Genomic DNA, 23,038 nt, shown 5'->3' on the forward strand with positions numbered 1-23,038 from the left:
GTTCAAAAACCAACAAGAAGTCGGCCATTTTAGGTGGCGGCGGCCATTTGGGGGAGGATGTAGGGGTCGTATCTCGACGAACTTCTCCTAGGGGGTTTGACCGAATGAGTCCGTTGTAGCATCAACGGACACTAGACGGATGGCCCACGTTAAATTGCGAAGGATTTTGGGCTGCTACTTAGGATGTGGGCGTGGCACGCCACCAAACTTTTACTTTAACCTTAACTTTTACCTTATCTGGCCCTGCCTGGTGTCTGGCCTTGCCTTGAAGCAATGTACATCAAAGTCAATACACAGTTTGACTGACAGACTGATGATGTCAGTTGATGGACTATGATGTGTGTAAAGCACATGTGGTGGGCGTGGCCACGGCGAATGGTCAGCCTTCGCCATTGACCATCGAAGGCTCATATTTTGCCCGCAGAAGGTCACAGGCTGCTGAAATCTTACACGTAAGGTCATAATCCAGGCCTGAGCGCCCTGGTGGTGCTCCCATGTGACACCAATCGAAATTGACACACTAGCGCCACCTAGAAGTTTCAATTCATTATCCCTCGCCACCCGTGGCACGTATCACTATGATTTTCGGTGGAGACGTCTATCATGACAGGACGCACCTAACGCTCCAGAACCCATGTTCAAAACACAGCGCCACCAACTGGTGGAAATGTATGTCTGCCGTAACTTCCTGATTCATGGTCAGATTGTCTTGAATTTTTTTTGGGTGTGTTGGGTCAATCTCTGGTCTGTTATACTGTGTGTACATAGACTGTATAGCGCCACCAACTGGTGGAAATGTATATCACCTGTAACTTCCTTCCACATGGTCGGATCGTCTCCAAATTTTTTTGGGTGGGTTCGGTCACCCTCCAGTCTGTGACTGTGTGTGTATATAGATTCTATAGCGCCACCAACTGGTGGAAATGTATATCTGCTGTAACTTCCTGATTCATGGTCAGATTGTCTTGAATTTTTTTTGGTGTGTTGGGTCAATCTCTGGTCTGTTATACTGTGTGTACATAGACTGTATAGCGCCACCAACTGGTGGAAATGTGTATCACCTGTAACTTCCTTCCACATGGTCGGACCTGCCCCAAATTTTTTCTGGTGGTTTGGGATACCCTCCAGTCTATGACTGGGTGTGTACATAGACTCTATAGCGCCACCAACTGGTGAAAATGTATATCTGCCGTCACTTCCTCCCACTTGGTCCGATCTGCCCAAATTTTTTTCTGGTGGTTTGGGGTACCCTCTGGTCTATGACTGTGTGTGTACATACACTATAGCGCCACCAACTGGTGGAAATGTATATCAGCTGTAACTTCCTTCCACATGGTCGCATCGGCCCCAAATTTTTTCTGGTGGTTTGGGGTACCCTCTGGTCTATGACTGTGTGTGTACATAGACTGTATAGCACCACCAACTGGTGGAAATTTATATCTGCCGTAACTTTCTCCCACATGGTCGGATCTGCCCGAATTTTTTTCTGGTGGTTCGGGGTACCCTCTGGTCTATGACAGTGTGTGTACATACGCTATAGCGCCTCCAACTGGTGGATATGTATATCAGCTGTAACTTCCTTCCACATGGTCGGATCGGTCCCAATTTTTTTCTGGTGGTTCGGGGTACCCTCTGGTCTATGACTGTGTGTATACATAAACTCTATAGCGCCACCAACTGGTGGAAATGTATATAGCCGTAACTTCCTTCCACATGGTCGGATCGTCTCTAAATTTTTTTTGGTCGGTCGGGTCACCCTCCACTCTTTGAATCTGCGTGTCCATAGACTCTATAGCGCCACCAACTGGTGGAAATGTATATCTGCCGTAACTTCCTCCCACATGGTCGGATCTGCCCAAATTTTTTTCTGGCGGTTCGGGGTACTCTTTGGTCTATGACAGTGTGTGTACATACCCTATAGCGCCACCAACTGGTGGAAATGTATATCAGCCGTAACTTCTTTCCGCACGGTCGGATCGGCACCTAATTTTTTCTGGTGGTTCGGGGTACCCTCCGGTCCGTTACCGTGTGGGCGCATAGACTGTATAGCGCCACCCACAGGCGGAAACGTATATCCGCCGCAAGTACCTACCGCACGGACCGATCGTCGCAAATTTTTTTATGGCGGTTCGGGGCGCCAGACGGGACGTGACCGCGCACCCGCCTCGCCGCCGGCGTCGCCCCCTCCTGGCGGAAAATTGCAAGTGCCGTAACTCCCTTACCGCTTATCCCATCGCCGCAGTTTTTCGTACGGCGCGTCCGCGCGCGCGTGCCCCCGACCCGCGCGTACCCCCGACCCGCGCGTACCCCCGACCGCGTCGGGGTGCTCGAGCCCGCTCATCACTGCTTGCAGTTTTAATTAGGGCTCGAGCACTGACCAGTGCGAAAGCCCTATTGTAATCGTAATGTTTATTATTAGGGCTCGAGCACTGACCAGTGCGAAAGCCCTATTGTAATCGTAATTAGGGCTCGAGCACTGACCAGTGCGAAAGCCCTATTGTAATCGTAATGTTTATTATTATTATTATTATTATTATTATTATTCTGCCAACCGTCGGCCTTTTTGGGGGCCTCAACATGCCCGAAAACTCACCAAATTTGCTGAGCGCATCAGGTCTGGCGAAAAATTTTATATTTTATGGGTTTCAAATATAATGTTCCAAAATTGGCTCTCTAGCGCCACCTTGAATTTAAAAAAAAATTAGCCCCCGCCACCAGTTTCACCGATCGTCACGAAACTTGGTGGAGACGTCTATCGTGACAGGACGGACCAAAAAGTCTCAAGAACCCATATTGTAAAACGAACAGGAAGTCGGCCATTTTGGATGGCGCCGGCCTTTTTCGGGCCAGAAGTTGGGGTCGTATCTCGACGAACTCCTCCTAGGCGGTTTGACCGAATGAGTCCGTTGTTGCATCAACGGACACTAGACGGCTGGCCGACGTTAAATTGCGAAGGATTTTGGGATATTCCATACGATGTGGGCGTGGCACGCCCCCAAATTTTGCCCTTTTTCATCTGCCCGGGCCTTGCACGCTGAGCGTAACTGTAGACGTGAATAACTTGGCTCCATGTGGTCAGATCTTCATCATACTTGGTACATGTGATCATGGCCCCGCCCCGAAGGTCCCCGTAGGTCACTTCCTGATTTCGTCGCAGCGCCACCTATTGGCGACAGGCTAAAGGCGTGTCATCTACATGAGGCCTTTTCTGGCAGGAGATTCATCAGATGAACACCGAGGTCACAAGGTCACTGCCTGACAGCCTGGTGAAGCCTGTTGATGGACCATGATGCAGGAAAAGCGCACGTGGTGGGCGTGGCCTGGCGGCGAATGCTCAGGCCTCGCCGTTTACAAAGAAAGGGTCATCATTCGCCCGCAGAAGGTCGCATGTGCTTGAAAACTCATAAGGGGGGGCAGATTCCAGGCCTGAGGGCCCTGGTGGGGCCCCCATTTGAAACCAAGCCAAATTGACTCACTAGCGCCACCTACAAGTTTTAAAATAATTATCCCTCGCCTCCCGTTGCACGTATGGGCATGATTTTCGGAGGAGACATCACTCGTGACAGGACGCACAAAAAAGTCTCAAGAACCCATGTTCAAAAACCAACAGGAAGTCGGCCATTTTAGGTGGCGGCGGCCATTTGGGGGAGGATGTAGGGGTCGTATCTCAACGAACTCCTCCTAGGGGGTTTGACCGAATGAGTCCGTTGTAGCATCAACGGACACTAGACGGATGGCCCACGTTAAATTGCGAAGGATTTTGGGCTGCTACTTAGGATGTGGGCGTGGCACGCCACCAAACTTTTACTTTAACCTTAACTTTTACCTTATCTGGCCCTGCCTGGTGTCTGGCCTTGCCTTGAAGCAATGTACATCAAAGTCAATACACAGTTTGACTGACAGACTGATGATGTCAGTTGATGGACTGTGATGTGTGTAAAGCACATGTGGTGGGCGTGGCCACGGCGAATGGTCAGCCTTCGCCATTGACCATCGAAGGCTCATATTTTGCCCGCAGAAGGTCACAGGCTGCTGAAATCTTACACGTAAGGTCAGAATCCAGGCCTGAGCGCCCTGGTGGTGCTCCCATGTGACACCAATCTAAATTGACACACTAGCGCCACCTAGAAGTTTCAGTTCATTATCCCTCGCCACCCGTTGCACGTATCACTATGATTTTCGGTGGAGAAGTCTATCATGACAGGACGCACCTAACGCTCCAGAACCCATGTTCAAAACACAGCGCCACCAACTGGTGGAAATGTATATCTGCTGTAACTTCCTCACGCATGGTCGGATCGTCTCCTAATTTTTTTGGGTGGGTTCGGTCACCCTCCAGTCTGTGACTGTGTGTGTATATGGACTCTATAGCGCCACCAACTGGTGGAAATGTATATCTGCCATAACTTCCTGATTCATGGTCAGATTGTCTTGAAATTTTTTTTGGTGTGTTGGGTCAATCTCTGGTCTGTTATACTGTGTGTACATAGACTGTATAGCACCACCTATTGGTGGCAATGTATATCAGCTGTAACTTCCTTCCACATGGTCGGATCTGCCCCAAATTTTTTCTGGTGGTTTGGGATACCCTCCAGTCTATGACTGGGTGTGTACATAGACTCTATAGCGCCACCAACTGGTGAAAATGTATATCTGCCGTCACTTCCTCCCACTTGGTCCGATCTGCCCAAATTTTTTTCTGGTGGTTTGGGGTACCCTCTGGTCTATGACTGTGTGTGTACATACACTATAGCGCCACCAACTGGTGGAGATGTATATCAGCTGTAACTTCCTTCCACATGGTCGCATCGGCCCCAAATTTTTTCTGGTGGTTTGGGGTACCCTCTGGTCTATGACTGTGTGTGTACATAGACTATATAGCACCACCAACTGGTGGAAATTTATATCTGCCGTAACTTTCTCCCACATGGTCGGATCTGCCCGAATTTTTTTCTGGTGGTTCGGGGTACCCTCTGGTCTATGACAGTGTGTGTACATACGCTATAGCGCCTCCAACTGGTGGATATGTATATCAGCTGTAACTTCCTTCCACATGGTCGGATCGGTCCCAAATTTTTTCTGGTAGTTCGGGGTACCCTCTGGTCTATGACTGTGTGTATACATAGAGTCTATAGCGCCACCAACTGGTGGAAATGTATATAGCCGTAACTTCCTTCCACATGGTCGGATCGTCTCTAAATTTTTTTTGGTCGGTCGGGTCACCCTCCACTCTTTGAATCTGCGTGTCCATAGACTCTATAGCGCCACCAACTGGTGGAAATGTATATCTGCCGTAACTTCCTCCCACATGGTCGGATCTGCCCGAATTTTTTTCTGGTGGTTCGGGGTACCCTTTGGTCTATGACAGTGTGTGTACATACGCTATAGCGCCACCAACTGGTGGAAATGTATATCAGCCGTAACTTCCTTCCGCACGGTCGGATCGGCACCTAATTTTTTCTGGTGGTTCGGGGTACCCTCCGGTCCGTTACCGTGTGGGCGCATAGACTGTATAGCGCCACCCACAGGCGGAAACGTATATCCGCCGCAAGTACCTACCGCACGGTCCGATCGTCGTGATTTTTTTTATGGCGGTTCGGGGCGCCGGACGGGACGTGACCGCGCACCAGCCTCGCCGCCGGCGTCGCCCCCTCCGGGCGGAAAATTGCAAGTGCCGTAACTCCCTTACCGCTTATCCCATCGTTGCGGTTTTTCGTACGGTGCGTCCGCGCGCCCGTCCGAACACGCGCGCACCCCCGACCCGCGTGTACCCCCGACCCGCGCGTACCCCCGACCGCGTCGGGGTGCTCGAGCCCGCTCATCACTGCTTGCAGTTTTAATGTTTATTATTATTATTATTATTCTGCCAACCGTCGGCCTTTTTGAGGGCCTCAACATGCCCGAAAACTCACCAAATTTGGCGAGCGCATCAGGTCTGGCGAAAAATTTGATATTTTATGGGTTTCAAATATAATGTTCCAAAATTGGCTCTCTAGCGCCACCTTGAATTTTAAAAAAAATTAGCCCCCGCCACCAGTTTCACCGATCGTCACGAAACTTGGTGGAGACGTCTATCGTGACAGGACGGACCAAAAAGTCTCAAGAACCCATTTTGGAAAATGCACACGAAGTCGGCCATTTTGGATGGCGGCGGCCTTTTTCGGGCCAGAAGTTGGGGTCGTATCTCGACGAACTCCTCCTAGGGGGTTTGACCGAATGAGTCCGTTGTTGCATCAACGGACACTAGACGGATGGCCGACGTTAAATTGCGAAGGATTTTGGGATATTCCGTACGATGTGGGCGTGGCACGCCCCCAAATTTTGCCCTTTTTCATCTGTCCGGGCCTTGCACGCTGAGCGTAACTGTAGACGTGAATAACTTGGCTCCACGTGGTCAGATCTTCATCATACTTGGTACATGTGATCATGGCCCCGCCCCGAAGGTCCCCGTAGGTCACTTCCTGATTTCGTCGCAGCGCCACCTATTGGCGACAGGCTAAAGGCGTGTCATCTACATGAGGCCTTTTCTGGCAGGAGATTCATCAGATGAACACCGAGGTCACAAGGTCACTGCCTGACAGCCTGGTGAAGCCTGTTGATGGACCATGATGCAGGAAAAGCGCACGTGGTGGGCGTGGCCTGGCGGCGAATGCTCAGGCCTCGCCGTTTACAAAGAAAGGGTCATCATTCGCCCGCAGAAGGTCGCATGTGCTTGAAAACTCATAAGGGGGGGCAGATTCCAGGCCTGAGGGCCCTGGTGGGGCCCCCATTTGAAACCAAGCCAAATTGACTCACTAGCGCCACCTACAAGTTTTAAAATAATTATCCCTCGCCTCCCGTTGCACGTATGGGCATGATTTTCGGAGGAGACGTCACTCGTGACAGGACGCACAAAAAAGTCTCAAGAACCCATGTTCAAAAACCAACAAGAAGTCGGCCATTTTAGGTGGCGGCGGCCATTTGGGGGAGGATGTAGGGGTCGTATCTCGACGAACTTCTCCTAGGGGGTTTGACCGAATGAGTCCGTTGTAGCATCAACGGACACTAGACGGATGGCCCACGTTAAATTGCGAAGGATTTTGGGCTGCTACTTAGGATGTGGGCGTGGCACGCCACCAAACTTTTACTTTAACCTTAACTTTTACCTTATCTGGCCCTGCCTGGTGTCTGGCCTTGCCTTGAAGCAATGTACATCAAAGTCAATACACAGTTTGACTGACAGACTGATGATGTCAGTTGATGGACTATGATGTGTGTAAAGCACATGTGGTGGGCGTGGCCACGGCGAATGGTCAGCCTTCGCCATTGACCATCGAAGGCTCATATTTTGCCCGCAGAAGGTCACAGGCTGCTGAAATCTTACACGTAAGGTCATAATCCAGGCCTGAGCGCCCTGGTGGTGCTCCCATGTGACACCAATCGAAATTGACACACTAGCGCCACCTAGAAGTTTCAATTCATTATCCCTCGCCACCCGTGGCACGTATCACTATGATTTTCGGTGGAGACGTCTATCATGACAGGACGCACCTAACGCTCCAGAACCCATGTTCAAAACACAGCGCCACCAACTGGTGGAAATGTATGTCTGCCGTAACTTCCTGATTCATGGTCAGATTGTCTTGAATTTTTTTTGGGTGTGTTGGGTCAATCTCTGGTCTGTTATACTGTGTGTACATAGACTGTATAGCGCCACCAACTGGTGGAAATGTATATCACCTGTAACTTCCTTCCACATGGTCGGATCGTCTCCAAATTTCTTTGGGTGGGTTCGGTCACCCTCCAGTCTGTGACTGTGTGTGTACATAGACTCTATAGCGCCACAACTGGTGGAAATGTATATCAGCTGTAACTTCCTTCCACATGGTCGGATCTGCCCCAAATTTTTTCTGGTGGTTTGGGATACCCTCCGGTCTATGACTGGGTGTGTACATAGACTCTATAGCGCCACCAACTGGTGAAAATGTATATCTGCCGTAACTTCCTCCCACTTGGTCCGATCTGCCCAAATTTTTTTCTGGTGGTTTGGGGTACCCTCTGGTCTATGACTGTGTGTGTACATACACTATAGCGCCACCAACTGGTGGAAATGTATATCAGCTGTAACTTCCTTCCACATGGTCGCATCAGCCCCAAATTTTTTCTGGTGTTTCGGGGTACCCTCTGGTCTATGACTTTGTGTATACATATACTCTATAGCGCCACCAACTGGTGGAAATGTATATAGCCATAACTTACTTCCACATGGTCGCATCGTCTCTAAATTTTTTTTGGTGGTTCAGGGTACCCTCTGGTCTATAACTGTGTGTATACATAGACTCTCTAGCGCCACCAACTGGTGGAAATGTATATAGCCGTAACTTCCTTCCACATGGTCGGATCGTCTCTAAATTTTTTTTTGGTCGGTCGGGTCACCCTCCACTCTTTGAATCTGCGTGTCCATAGACTCTATAGCGCCACCAACTGGTGAAAATGTATATCTGCCGTAACTTCCTCCCACATGGTCGGATCTGCCCGAATTTTTTTCTGGCGGTTCGGGGTACCCTCTGGTCTATGACAGTGTGTGTACATACCCTATAGCGCCACCAACTGGTGGAAATGTATATCAGCCGTAACTTTCTTCCGCACGGTCGGATCGGCACCTAATTTTTTCTGGTGGTTCGGGGTACCCTCCGGTCCATTACCGTGTGGGCGCATAGACTGGATAGCGCCACCCACAGGCGGAAACGTATATCCGCCGCAAGTACCTACCGCACGGTCCGATCGTCGCAAATTTTTTTATGGCGGTTCGGGGCGCCGGACGGGACGTGACCGCGCACCCGCCTCGCCGCCGGCGTCGCCCCCTCCTGGCGGAAAATTGCAAGTGCCGTAACTCCCTTACCGCTTATCCCATCGCCGCGGTTTTTCGTACGGCGCGTCCGCGCGCCCGTCCGGACACGCGCGCGCCCCTGACCCACGCGTACCCCCGACCCACGCGTACCCCCGACCGCGTCGGGGTGCTCGAGCCCGCTCATCACTGCTTGCAGTTTTAATTAGGGCTCGAGCACTGACCAGTGCGAAAGCCCTATTGTAATCGTTCCGTTTTTTATTATTATTATTATTCTGACGAAAGGACGGCCATTTTGAGGGCCTGAACATGCCCGAAAACTCACCAAATTTGGCAAGCGCGTCAGGTCTGCCGAAAATTTCGATCTGGTGGGGGTCCCGAAAACAATGTTCCAAAATTGACTCTCTAGCGCCACCTTTTATTTTTGAAAAAATTGGCCCCCGACACCAGTTTCACCTATCGTCACGAAACTTGGTGGAGACGTCTATCGTGACAGGACGGACTAAAAAGTCTCAAGAACCCATATTGGAAAACGAACAGGAAGTCGGCCATTTTGGATGGCGCCGGCCTTTTTCGGGCCAGAAGTTGGGGTCGTATCTCGACGAACTCCTCCTAGGGGGTTTGACCGAATGAGTCCGTTGTTGCATCAACGGACACTAGACGGATGGCCGACGTTAAATTGCGAAGGATTTTGGGATATTCCATACGATGTGGGCGTGGCACGCCCCCAAATTTTGCCCTTTTTCATCTGTCCGGGCCTTGCACGCTGAGCGTAACTGTAGACGTGAATAACTTGGCTCCACGTGGTGAGATCTTCATCATACTTGGTACATGTGATCATGGCCCCGCCCCGAAGGTCCCCGTAGGTCACTTCCTGATTTCGTCGCAGCGCCACCTATTGGCGACAGGCTAAATGCGTGTGATCTACATGAGGCCTTTTCTGGCAGGAGATTCATCAGATGAACACCGAGGTCACAAGGTCACTGCCTGACAGCCTGGTGAAGCCTGTTGATGGACCATGATGCAGGAAAAGCGCACGTGATGGGCGTGGCCTGGCGGCGAATGCTCAGGCCTCGCCGTTTACAAAGAAAGGCTCATCATTCGCCCGCAGAAGGTCGCATGTGCTTGAAAACTCATAAGGGGGGGCAGATTCCAGGCCTGAGGGCCCTGGTGGGGCCCCCATTTGAAACCAAGCCAAATTGACTCACTAGCGCCACCTACAAGTTTTAAAATAATTATCCCTCGCCTCCGGTTGCACGTATGGGCATGATTTTCGGAGGAGACATCACTCGTGACAGGACGCACAAAAAAGTCTCAAGAACCCATGTTCAAAAACTAACAGGAAGTCGGCCATTTTAGGTGGCGGCGGCCATTTGGGGGAGGATGTAGGGGTCGTATCTCGACGAACTCCTCCTAGGGGGTTTGACCGAATGAGTCCGTTGTAGCATCAACGGACACTAGACGGATGGCCCACGTTAAATTGCGAAGGATTTTGGGCTGCTACTTAGGATGTGGGCGTGGCACGCCACCAAACTTTTACTTTAACCTTAACCTTATCTGGCCCTGCCTGGTGTCTGGCCTTGCCTTGAAGCAATGTACATCAAAGTCAATACACAGTTTGACTGACAGACTGATGATGTCAGTCGATGGACTGTGATGTGTGTAAAGCACATGTGGTGGGCGTGGCCACGGCGAATGGTCAGCCTTCGCCATTGACCATTGAAGGCTCATATTTTGCCCGCAGAAGGTCACAGGCTGCTGAAATCTTACACGTAAGGTCAGAATCCAGGCCTGAGCGCCCTGGTGGTGCTCCCATGTGACACCAATCTAAATTGACACACTAGCGCCACCTAGAAGTTTCAATTCATTATCCCTCGCCACCCGTTGCACGTATCACTATGATTTTTGGTGGAGAAGTCTATCATGACAGGACGCACCTAACGCTCCAGAACCCATGTTCAAAACACAGCGCCACCAACTGGTGGAAATGTATATCTGCCGTAACTTCCTCCCACATGGTCGGATCTGCCCGAATTTTTTTCTGGTGGTTCGGGGTACCCTCTGGTCTATGACAGTGTGTGTACATACGCTATAGCGCCACCAACTGGTGGAAATGTATATCAGCCGTAACTTCCTTCCGCACGGTCGGATCCGCACCTAATTTTTTCTGGTGGTTCGGGGTACCCTCCGGTCCGTTACCATGTGGGCGCATAGACTGTATAGCGCCACCAACAGGCGGAAACGTATATCCGCCACAAGTACCTACCGCACGGTCCGATCGTTGCGAATTTTTTTATGGCGGTTTGGGACGTCGGACGGGACGTGACCGCGCACCCGCCTCGCCGCCGGCGTCGCCCCCTCCTGGCGGAAATTTGTAAATGCCATAACTCCCTTACCGCTTATCCGATCACCGCGGTTTTTCATACGGCGCGTCCGCACGCCCGTCCGGTCGCGCGCGCCCACGACCCGCGCGCACCCCCGACCCGCGTGTACCCCCGACCGCGTTGGGGTGCTCGAGCCCGCTCATCACTGCTCGCAGTTTTAATTTTGTTAGTTATCACCCTTATATCCATTTGCTTAGACAACAGAAAGTGTTTGAATGTGCTGAAGAAGGAATCTTCCCGTGACCATGATCAGAGACCCCCAGTGACCCCCAGGTCCAGGAGGTGCCTGGATGCACCAACAGCGACTCTGCAGATGCTCATGTTAATCCCGCAAGAATGTGTCAAGATAAATAACTCATAAAACATTAAAAGTAATTGCTCTCACATACACACACACACATAGACAAACAAATACAGCTCGTGCAACTGCCTTCTCCACCCCCCCCTTAGAGTTGCACGACCATGTAGTAGGGACCCCCGAAAGAGAATAAAAGGAGAGGAGTGTGAACTGCATACTCAGAGTGGAGCGGTATGTGGTTTCACTCTCCTCGCTGCGAGTAACTTTGAATATTGTTGTCTGTCTCTTCTGTATTTCTGTATTTAAGTGTTTTTACAAGTGTCACAGGAGCCTGACACTTTCACCTGACCACAGATCCGAATGGCATCCCTCTATATAAGCCCTCCAGGCTAAAGAGATGGAGGATCCAACGTGTCCACATTCTGCGCGGTTGCCTCAGTGATCCTGAGGTGGAAGGGGGCATACTGTACCGCCATGGAGGAACGATACAGTTAAACCACGTGCCAGGTGAGCGTGCAGCAGTCCCCGTCTGGATCCCCATCAGAGGCACGTCGCAGCAGGAGGGCTACCACTTCCACCAGGCCAAAAGGGTGACCGGCACGCAGGTGTCCCCAGAGCTGTTCCAGGCCCAGGCCATGACAGGAGTGTGTCGCTGGAACTATCAGTGTCTGCTGGACCTGAAACTGCCAGGCGTTTGTCTCCCGCCTGTTTTCGACCCTGCACTGATATGCTCCCTGAATGCTGTTTCCAGACGGGTCTTTGGCGAAGAAAAGTTTGTCCAGGTTTGGCCTGGAGTACAGGGAGCCAGAGTGTTGTTCGGTCCCTTTAGACTGGGACAAATATAAAACCAAGAAGGACCCCGGCCGCGCCACAAGTGCTCCTTCTCCAGGCATCCTGTCTGATCAAGGAGCTGGTCAGGGAGCAGAACCAGTGCAGCCTTCCTCCACACCTCCCACCAGGCTTTTCAACTTTGTTCCCCACTCTGTTCACCCTCTTCAAACTGCTACTGCGACTACGTCTAGTCGTGTGGCCCCTATCCCAGCATCTGAGTTGGACAATAAAGCTTCTGTTTCTGAGCTTCAGCCACAGCCAGGTAAAAACTTATCTGAACTAATCATGTGTCCCCTTGTTCTAATAGTGTTGCATCTTGTTTGAACCAAATAACGAATGTGTAGCTCATGGTTTTCTTTGCCTAGAGCCCACAAGAAGATTGCCCATCCAATGTTCTCCGACTGCTGCCCGCACTGGACCAGTGAAGACTGGAGGGAGAGTATTTGTGTTGGACCACAAGCGCTGGCCGTCTCCAAAGAAGTCGGCAATTGACGAGCTCCTTAATAAACACCGTGGGCACGAGGACATGATCAAGCTTGTGGTTCGGGAGTATGGCACTCTTGTCCACAAGTCCAGCAAAGACCCCAACAACATGCTGCATCCAACATCAAAATTGCATATTTCCAAATACATGAAACACAACAGTAAATTTCTCAATACATCATCTTCACTAAATACCAGCCCAGAGAAGCTGCAACATACACAGCAGCTTTGGCAGTTGCTAAGCACTACCTCTGCTGTGCCTGTCGTGACACTGCCTGCAGCTATGGTCATTCCACCATCACCACCACCACCACCACCTGCTCATACCCCATTGGAGCAGGAGCAACCACCTCCCGTGTCAAAAAAACTCAAACAAAAACATGTCTGTGCTGTTGTCAACCAAAATCAAAATATCAAGGGGATGGGACATCAATACATGACTTTTATCAGCGGGGCCCTGTCAGATACTTTTATTGCCCCACAAAAGTTTTCCAAAAATATGGTGCAGAAAGTCTGACAAACCCCAAGATGCCATTTCAAGAGTTCAGTCAAACAGACTTCTTCCAGCGAGAGCTCGATGATACAAGAAAGAGGGTGGAGGGAAAAACAGCAGAAGAAGAGGAAGAGGGAGGAATCTCCTCCACCCCCTGTCCGAAAGTGCCGGTTCTGCAGGATGCAGCTAAAGCAGGATCCGAACAGCCCCCACATCCACACTGACTTTCCAGGGCAAGCAGGAAAGTACATCTACTGCCTCTACTACTAAGTCTTCTCTATCTGTAGAGAGAACGGGATGGAAAGAGAGATGAGCTGGAGGGAGTTCCAGGCCTCTCCTTTTTATGAAAAGGAGAAACAACGGCAGCAAAATAAATGAACATTTTTTTTTTATTATTCATAGCTTGTGATTAGTATTCATTTTTTATTTCTGAGAGTGTTTTTGAGTGTGGCATGGCAACCTGATAAATAAATATTCTTTGTTACATTGCATTGATTTTGTGTTTTATTTCAAGCACTGGTATCAATATAAGCCTGATAGTAATCATATAGGGATTAATTGGAAAAAAAATATATTGTGGAGAAGAAAATGGTGACTTGACTGATTTTTAGACGGGATTCGGACACCTGACTTCATTTCTCCGAAGTCTCTCTGCTTGTCTGACATCTGTCTCGCATCCTGATTGGCTGGCAGCAAATGTCAACAACACCCACGCGGCCCGCGCTTGGCAAGTGAGAATTCTACCACTGAACCACCAATGCCACGTGGGGACACACTGTAAGAGAAAAAAAATTCAACTGTCAAGTGGATGAGCCTCTGCAAAGTGGTGCTGAATGACAACACATCACAATGTCATACTCTTTGGATTCAAGCACCTTCTGGCGTAATGAGATCCACAACAATCATGTCAGCTGTGGATGCAACGTCAATTCGTTCTTGAAGGGCAAGTGACAAAAAGAAGTACATGGTTCACAAATCAGCTGCCAAAGTTTCACTGACCAAGCACCCAGGCACTGCTGGGATTTGAACCCAGGATCACCTGTTTACTAGACAGGCACTTTGACCAGCTTAGCCACAGTGCCAGCAGTTCATCTGGTACCAACACAAAAACAGTTCGCCAGTGGGGAAAAATGTTCATACAAGGGAGGGAGTCCAAAGTCCAACACATGTGTGAATTGAGAGTCCCTGGGTGGGCTCGAACCACCAACCTCTCAGTTAACAGCCAAACGTGCTGACCAATTGCGCGACAGGGAGTACAACAGCATGACTGCAGTCAGGTTTCACTAAGTGCTGTCCACCTTAACTCTCGGGTGGTCCGGTCTGTTACGTTTCAGGTGTCATTCTGAATACTGCCCTTTCGCAGGAAAAGAGCCTTTGTACTTTTTCAACATGAGCTCTAAAGAAAGGTACAAGCTGAGATATACTGCATTGGCCGGGAATCGGACCCGGGCCTCCCACTTGGCAAGCGAGAATTCTACCACTGAACCACCAATGCCACATCGGGAAACACTGTCGGAGAACAAATTAAATTGTCGAGTGGATGTGCCGCTGCAAAGTGGCGCTGAATGACAAAACATCACAATCACAACACACGCACGGGATGCCAGGGGAGGCCGAGTACTAACAGAGCTGAGCGAGAGGGCATAAGAAAAAAAATTGTGACCTTGTGGTGGTTACCCGACAGCACCAAGGATATGTCGCACGTCTGATGCGGAATGCATGCCAGGTGATGTTCATCTAGCGAGCGGACATTCTTGTGGGGGACAAGCTCAACAGTAGGAATGTTGAGAGAACTGACCAGTCCGCTATCAATGAAGTTCTCGTCCGCCCCAGAGTCAATTAATGCTGTGGTAGGAGAAGCTTCCCCCGCCCAGGATATCGTACCTTCCACCTGAAGTCGGCCCGCCAAAGCGGATGACGCAGCCGGTGTGGTTGGAGCGGGCAGTGCCAGCAGCTAGGGAATATCCCTGGTGGAGGAAGAGCGTTGGCGTGCTGGGCGAACTGGACAGCGGGAAATTGTGTGTAGGACTCCCACAGTACAGGCACAGCCACAGGCGTGGACGGTGACTCCTCTCCACTGACGAAAGGCGACTGGCTCCCAGTTGCATGGGGACGACACTCCCGACGTCATCAGACGGCGCTCCGTGTCACGGCTGGTGTGTGTTGCTTTTTGTTGTTTTCTTGCCTGAAAGGACTTCTCGCTCGACCCAATTTTACTCTTGGCGAAACACTGATTTTTTTTCGCTAGACGTGGACAATATGTACACGAATATCGATACCAAGAGGGGCCTAGAAGCTGTCAAATACATATTTGATGAATACCCTGACAGGACAAGACCCCAGAAACAACTTTTACAATTATTGGAAATTAACCTCACTGGAAATGATTTTGAATTGTTGAATTGTTTGAATTGTTTGAATTGCTTGTTGTAGGCGACCTGATGAGACCACCACTCAGCATGTGACATGTGCGAGAGACTAGTCCGGGCGGGACCGGTGCAACTCATACTTACCTGCCAGGGGAGATACCATGATCAAGAAGGTGGTTCACCCAGGGCGAGGCTCAGCCATTGCACATGGGTTGAGCTGACCTCTGCGAATTCCCCAAATGCGGGAATCTCGACTGCTTAATTTGTGGTAGTGGGGGACTGCGTTCGCGCTCTCCCCTTATCCCGTGTTTAAAACAAGAGGCAGGCACAGCACCGCGCCGAGCTCCTTGGCTTGCGAGTGCAGCCAGACCGAGCAAGAAACGACCAGCCCAGCACTACCAATGCTTGCTGGAAAGGTCTGCCCGTGCACGGGAGACAACCAACCAGCCGTGAGGCCGATCTGCTCTCAGTCAGGAAACCTCAATGAGAAACGGCGAATTTGAAGCAGCAAGAATGAGCAATCCGCACCTCTGAGTAGGAGTTCATGGTTCTCACCTAAAAAAGGATAGCTTATCGCCGTAATCGTGTTGTTGTTTGTATTCTGTGTTTTGTCTGAGTCACGGCTGGTGTGTGTTGCTTTTTGTTGTTTTCTTGCCTGAAAGGACTTCTCGCTCGACCCAATTTTACTCTTGGCGAAACACTGATAATCCAGAACATAGCCTTAAACTGCAGGTGCATTAGTTGGAGGGCTCGTGGCCACCTGGTCACCTGAACAGCGACTTGAATCCCGGACACTCAGATCAAAAGTTTATTGTTCAGGTGATTGGCTCAACCTTTGTCTTGTCTGACCATTAACTCTTTTTGTCCAGAAGATATTAGGCTTGTCCATGTGGGCAGTTTAAGACCTCCGTCGATCTTGGAGGTGGCAATTTCGGGACAGGGGCTTCTTCATCTCTGCAAGGTCAAGTACAGTATGCCAGAAGATTTTGCCTTGTGAGTTGTCCTCATTCATCAAGCGCCTGGATAGCTCAGTTGGTAGAGCATCAGACTTTTAATCTGATTGTCCAGGGTTCAAGTCCCTGTTCAGGCGGAGAAGTGTAGACCCCACATTACCAGCATGGGGACATACCAACCCCAGATGAGAACACCCTGGGCCAGGTACACAGCAACACATGTGGCAGAAACACAGCTTCACCCTGGCCCCTCTTTTAGCCTCTACTGAAAAAGCGGAACACCACCTTTGCAGCTGAATCGCTCAGTCGGGCGAGTGCGAGAATTAAGATTTAAAGGTCCGTGGTTCAAGCCTGGGTTTGAGCACAATCCCTGTTTACGTTGCGACTTTGCCAATAGTTTGAAAATGCTTATTGGCAGGCTGAAAGGACCTTAACTTCATTCATCAAAGGGCCACCCCTCCAGACAACGTTAGAGGAGGTTACAAGCCAAACCTGTCAAGCCGTGATTGTGATTTCATGTTTTGTTGAAGAAAAGCCCATAATTTGTGGAACAATTTTCCCTACAAGGGAGAAACATTTGTCGATTTGGACAATTGTCAATATGCCCCCACTTTGGACACATCATCTTGTGTCATTGTTTGGCAACTGCTTCACCAGTCCCCTTAAAGGGCTCACCCTTCATAGTGTAGTGGTTAGCACGTTTGCCTTACATGCAAAAGGTCCCTAGTTGGAATCTGGGTGGAAGCAAGGCCGTTCAATTCCTTCTTTCACAAAAAAATCAAGGTGACAAATGGGAAAAAGGATATGTGCTTGATCCCTGAAGGTGTGTACACGGGCATCTGTCCCCAGTTTGGACACACAATCCATATTTCCCGGATGACTGATCGGGTGCGTCACTGGCCTGCACGAAGGGGCTTATAGGAAGGAGGTGGCCGCTGTGGTGTCGTTGCATGCAAACAACATCCTCATCCTTGACACAGCGAAGACCAAGGAGGAGAATAATCGTGGATTCGGTCCGCTTACACTGGCAGGATTTCACCAGTCCTGTTGAAAGCCTGGCCACTGGTGTGGTTTCCGTCATGCAGTGGTTCGCCTAACACTGAAGACACTCCTTTGCCGGCGCTGTGGCTTAGTTGGTCAAAGTTCCTGTCTCGTAAACAGGAGGTCCTGGGTTCAAATCCCAGCAGTGCCTTGCATATGTGTTTCAGCGACTCCATTTTTTTCTCTCCAACATTTCAAGTAAATGTTTTGAATCAGACGTCATGTTCTGTTGAAGAAATATCCATCATTTCTGATGTCATATGTAGCATAAATGTCATATGTACTACAATGCTCTCGACAAAGGCAAAAACATTGTGCATTTGGACATTTGCGGGGCTAAGAAAACAGACCACATTAGCAAAACAAAAGAGGTTCGGGTCTAACATTTAAGGGAAGCGCTCTACTATCTGAGGTAATTCCCCTGCTGCTGCAATGTTGGCAGGGAAGGTCCAGTCACAGAACTATTTTGGTTCCTTTGCTGGAGTACGTCAAAGTGACACTGTCTCTGCCTTGCTGAGTGCAGACATAAAGCAGTCCCTGGTGGTCTAGTGGCTAGGATTCGGCGCTCTCACCGCCGTGGCCCGGGTTCGATTCCCGGTCAGGGAATTGACATTTGGGTAGGTTTTTACTGGAGCTAGGATTTGTCTTCGGCCTCAGTCGAATGGTTGGGGTCATCTTGAAGCACAAACCGTTGTCATCCTGAAGCGACTGACAACAGAAATATAAAGAAAACATGGACACACAATGGACAACACAATAAGACAAGGTCCTCGACTGAGAATGCTGTCAGGACTGGGTTTAGGGTGAGACAGAGCATTTGTCGGATGCTCAGGGATAGATCCTTGTTAGAATAAAATGTAGATAGAATGAATATAGCATCAGTTATCACCCTTATATCCATTTGCTTAGACAATAGAAAGAGTGTTTGAATGTGCTGAAGAAGAAATGTTCCTGTGACCCTGATCAGAGACCCCCAGCAACCCCCAGGTCCTGGAGGTGCCTGGATGCGCCAACCGCAACCCTGCAGATGTTCACGTTAATCCTGCAAGAACGTGTCAAGATAAGAACTCATAAAACAATAAAAGTAATTCCTCTCACATACACACACATACACATAGAGAAACAAATACAGCTCGTGCAACTGCCACCCCTAGAGTTGCATGACCATGTAGTAGGGACCCCCGAAAGAGAATAAATAAAGAGGAGTTTGAACTCAGTGGAGCGGCATGTCACTGGGTATGTGGTTTCACTCTCATCGCTGCGAGTAACTTTGAATATTGTTGTCTGTCTCTTCTGTATTTCTGCATTTAAGTGTTTTTACAAGTGTCACAGGAGTTTGAACCTGACAACCCACTGACTCACAACGACCTTGCACATCTACACGTGTCAGGGTTCAACATATTGGCCTCTCATGTTACATGGTGTGACTAGGGACGTGGAGTCAGTACTTCAGTCTCCGCATTGAACGTCTGCAGCAACTGCCCTAAGCCACTTGCTGCCGCTGCCTTAGCTCAGAATGAAGTCACAAGAGTGCCATACACACTGACTCCTTGAGATAACCAGAGTCCTGTCTCTGAATTTGGACACAGGTCAAGTGGCTGGGCTTGTTGTGGGCGACCTGATGAGACCACCACTCAGCATGTGACATGTGCGAGAGACTAGTCCGGGCGGGACCGGTGCAACTCATACTTACCTGCCAGGGGAGATACCATGATCAAGAAGGTGGTTCACCCAGGGCGAGGCTCAGCCATTGCACATGGGTTGAGCTGACCTCTGCGAATTCCCCAAATGCGGGAATCTCGACTGCATAATTTGTGGTAGTGGGGGACTGCGTTCGCGCTCCCCCCTTATCCCGTGTTTAAAACAAGAGGGAGGTGCAGCACCGCGCCGAGCTCCTTGGCTTGCGAGTGCAGCCAGACCGAGCAAGAAACGACCAGCCCAGCACTACCAATGCTTGCTGGAAAGGTCTGCCCGTGCACGGGAGACAACCAACCAGCCGTGAGGCCGATCTGCTCTCAGTCAGGAAACCTCAATGAGAAACGGCAACAAGACAGAGAAAGGGGCATCGGCAACCATTTCGATTGATCTGAGTCTAAAGTTCAAGGTTTGCTCGCAGGCAAATTTGAAGCAGCGAGAATGAGCAATCCGCACCTCTGAGTAGGAGTTCATGGTTCTCACCTAAAAAAGGATAGCTTATAGTCGTAATCGTGTTGTTGTTTGTATTCTGTGTTTTGTCTGAGTCACGGCTGGTGTGTGTTGCTTTTTGCTGTTTTCTTGCCTGAAAGGACTTCTCGCTCAGCCAAAGCAAAGCCAGGTAAAAACGTAATCATTTGTCCCTTTGTTGGAATAGTTGCATCTTGTGCCTGTAGTGACACTGCCTGCAGTGATGGTTATTTCACCACCACCACCTGCTCATACCCCGTTGGAGCAGCAGCAACCACCTCCTGTGCCAAAAAACTCAAACAAAAACCATGTCTGTGCTGTGGCCAACCAAAATCAAAACATCAAGTGGATGGGACATCAACCACGACGTTCATCAACAAGGCCCTGTCAGATAATCTTATTGCTGCAGAAGGTCTGACAGACCCTAAGATGCCATTTAAAGATTTCAGTCAAACAGACTTCTTCCAGCGAGAGGTGGATGAGACAAGAAAGAGGGTGGAGGAAAAACAGCAGAAGAAGAGAAAGAGGGAGGAATCTCCTCCACCCCCTGTCCGAAAGTGCCTCTGCAGGATGCAGCTGAAGCAGGGCCGGAAAAGCCCCCGCATCCACACTGGCTTCAGAGAAGTACATCTACTGTCCTGCCAAAGTGTTCTCCATCTATAGAGAGCACAGGATGGAAAAAGAGATGAGCTGGAGGGAGTTCCAGGCCTCTCCTTTCTATGAAAAGGAGAAACAAAGGCGGCAAAATAAGTGAACAATGTGTATATTCATTATTCATAACTGCTTACATGTAGATTTTTTTATTATTATTGAGAGTGTTCTTGAGTGTGGCAACCTGATAAATAAATATTCTTTGTGACATTGCATTGATTTTGTATTTTATTTCAAGCACTGGTATCAATATAAGCCTGATAGGAATAATTTGTAATTATATAGGGATTAATTGGAAAAAAATAATATTGTGGAGAAGAAAACTGTGACTTGACTGCTGGCTTAGACGGGATTCAAATACCTGACTTCATTTCTCCAAAGTCTCTCTGCTTGTCTGACATCTGTCTCGCATCCTGATTGGCTGGCAGCAAATGTCAACAACACAAGCGCGGCCCGGCCAACGCTCTGACCAATTGCACAGAGACTACATCAGCATCAATGCAGTAAGGTTTCAATAAGTTTCTACTTCTGACAGAAATGTGCAAATACTCAAGTGCTGTCCACCTTAACTGTCAGGTGGTCCGTTCTCTTACTTTTCAGGTGTCATTCTGAGTTCTGCCCTTTCGCAGGAAAAAGAGCCTTTGTACTTTTTCACATGAACTCTAAAGAAAGGTACAAGCTGAGATACACTGCATTGGCTGAGAATTGGACCCAGGGCTCCCGCTTGGCAAGCGAGAACTCTACCACTGAACCAACAATGCCACATGTCGGAGAAAAGTGGCTGAGCCTATGCAAAGTGGCACTGAATGACAAAACATCACAATGTCATACTCTTTGGATTTAGCTCCTTCTGGCGTAATGGGATCCACAACAATCATGTCAGGTTTGGATGCACCGTAGACTCGTTTTTGAAGGGCAAGTGACAAAAAGAGGTACGTGGATCAAAATTCAGCTGCCAAAGTTTCACGGACCAAGCACCCAGGTACGGCTGGGATTTGAACCCAGGATCTCCTGTTTATTAGACAGGCACTTTCACCAGCTAAGCCATAGTGCCAGCTGAGCATGTCAACCTGGCAATGCTGCCTTTACTCTTCTAGACAGTAACTGCTTGCAACGTTGAGACGACGCCATTTGTCGTGTGTCATTCGGTCAGCAGGTGGGGAATCCCGTATATATTTGGCACCGATACAAAGGGTTTACCTATTGGGAAGAATGCAAGGGCTCTCCAAAAGAGTCCAACACAAGTGTCATACGAGGGTCTGGAAATGGTCCCTGGGACTGACACAAATAACTAGGCTGTTAATCTGGACTAACATAACATAATACCCACATGGGAAACAAAACGCAGAGTGTGTGAATGCCTTTTAAAAAGGCCTCTGGAGGGTCAGGGTGGCCGAGTGGTCGAAGGCACTGCCTTCAGGGTGCAGTCTCGAATGAGGCGTGGGTTCGAATCCCACTCCTGACAGCTTCTTGCATCTTGAAGTGGCGTCACCCTTCATTCCAGAGTGGCCGAGGCTGTTACTCCTGGGCAGTAAACCAGGGGTGCTTTTCAAAATGTCTGCTGCTGAAAAGTGTGCAAAGAAGACCTGTTGTATCCCGGGGTCTTGCATTTCTCCTGAAAACAGGCTTTGTATCTCAAAATGACCTCTGATAAAAAAGTATGGAAATACCAGTAGAGGACTGCTGGAATTGGAACCAATGAGCCCCTCTTTGCTAGGCATGTAATTTGACCAACTAAAGCATCGTGCCTGTGAAGCATGCAAACTTGACTTGAATGGTGCCTTTAGTAGAAAAGGAAATCCTGTGCATCTGGCACGGACACAAAAACAGCTCACCAATGGGGAAACATGTTCATACAAGGGAGGGAGACCAAAGTGTCAATTGTCACCAGTGAAACACCCTCGAGAGGTAAACAAAACAGCATGTCAAAGCAGAGCGTCAACAATCCTCTCAGTCACCAAGACTGCAAGGAGCAGATCAATGGGGGCAGTGGACCCCATTATCCTCTACCCAAAATTTAGACCACGAGTGCAGAGAATGCGGACCGTGAAGGAACAACAAAAGCCCCCGTCGACAACACCCTGCCCCTCATAACCCCCCGGCCCCATAACCAACAGCGCAGAACCCAGTGAACTGCGAAACACCCCCATCAAGGCAACCAACCGACCAGGTAAAGGTAAAGAAAACAGCATGGCACGGAGAATGCGGTCTGTTAAGGATGAGTTAGTCGATTTTAGCTGGAAACATTTGATGCAATGGTGTCCTGTGGTCGATTAGCTCAGTTGATCAGAGCGTGGTGCTAATAAAGCCACGGTCATGGGTTCACCCCCGTACTGACCACTCTTCTTTATCTGCTCCAGGAACAACAAAAGCCCACGGCAAAAACCCATCGGGCCCCATAACCAACAGCGCACAACCCAATCAACTGCGAAACACCCCCATCAAGGCCGCTAACTGACCGGGGAAAGGTCAAGAAAACAGCATGGCAAAGCAGAGCGGTGGCAAACCTCTCGCGCACCGTGACTGCATGAAGCAGATCAATGGG

General features: G+C 49.6%; 8 non-coding genes across 8 annotated transcripts; 6 read left to right on the forward strand and 2 right to left on the reverse strand.

The window, feature by feature from the left end:
* Nucleotides 1-14,324: 14,324 nt before the first annotated feature.
* Nucleotides 14,325-14,398, reverse strand: trnat-agu (transfer RNA threonine (anticodon AGU)). Its single transcript has one exon. It is a non-coding gene; the product is annotated as a tRNA-Thr (tRNA).
* Nucleotides 14,399-14,740: 342 nt separating this feature from the next.
* On the reverse strand, nucleotides 14,741-14,811 carry trnag-gcc (transfer RNA glycine (anticodon GCC)). The gene has a single exon. It is a non-coding gene; the product is annotated as a tRNA-Gly (tRNA).
* Nucleotides 14,812-15,821: 1,010 nt separating this feature from the next.
* On the forward strand, nucleotides 15,822-15,985 carry LOC131130316 (U1 spliceosomal RNA). Its single transcript, XR_009130015.1, has one exon. It is a non-coding gene; the product is annotated as a U1 spliceosomal RNA (small nuclear RNA).
* A 717-nt stretch (nucleotides 15,986-16,702) lies between these two features.
* trnak-uuu (transfer RNA lysine (anticodon UUU)) lies at nucleotides 16,703-16,775 on the forward strand. The gene has a single exon. It is a non-coding gene; the product is annotated as a tRNA-Lys (tRNA).
* A 532-nt stretch (nucleotides 16,776-17,307) lies between these two features.
* trnav-uac (transfer RNA valine (anticodon UAC)) lies at nucleotides 17,308-17,385 on the forward strand. Its single transcript has one exon. It is a non-coding gene; the product is annotated as a tRNA-Val (tRNA).
* Nucleotides 17,386-17,756: 371 nt separating this feature from the next.
* trnat-cgu (transfer RNA threonine (anticodon CGU)) lies at nucleotides 17,757-17,830 on the forward strand. The gene has a single exon. It is a non-coding gene; the product is annotated as a tRNA-Thr (tRNA).
* Nucleotides 17,831-18,213: 383 nt separating this feature from the next.
* trnae-cuc (transfer RNA glutamic acid (anticodon CUC)) lies at nucleotides 18,214-18,285 on the forward strand. The gene has a single exon. It is a non-coding gene; the product is annotated as a tRNA-Glu (tRNA).
* Nucleotides 18,286-19,364: 1,079 nt separating this feature from the next.
* LOC131130313 (U1 spliceosomal RNA) lies at nucleotides 19,365-19,528 on the forward strand. The gene has a single exon (XR_009130012.1). It is a non-coding gene; the product is annotated as a U1 spliceosomal RNA (small nuclear RNA).
* Nucleotides 19,529-23,038: the final 3,510 nt, after the last annotated feature.

The sequence above is a fragment of the Doryrhamphus excisus genome, chromosome 5 (genome assembly GCF_030265055.1).
Source record: "Doryrhamphus excisus isolate RoL2022-K1 chromosome 5, RoL_Dexc_1.0, whole genome shotgun sequence".
In the NCBI taxonomy this organism is placed as follows: domain Eukaryota; kingdom Metazoa; phylum Chordata; class Actinopteri; order Syngnathiformes; family Syngnathidae; genus Doryrhamphus; species Doryrhamphus excisus.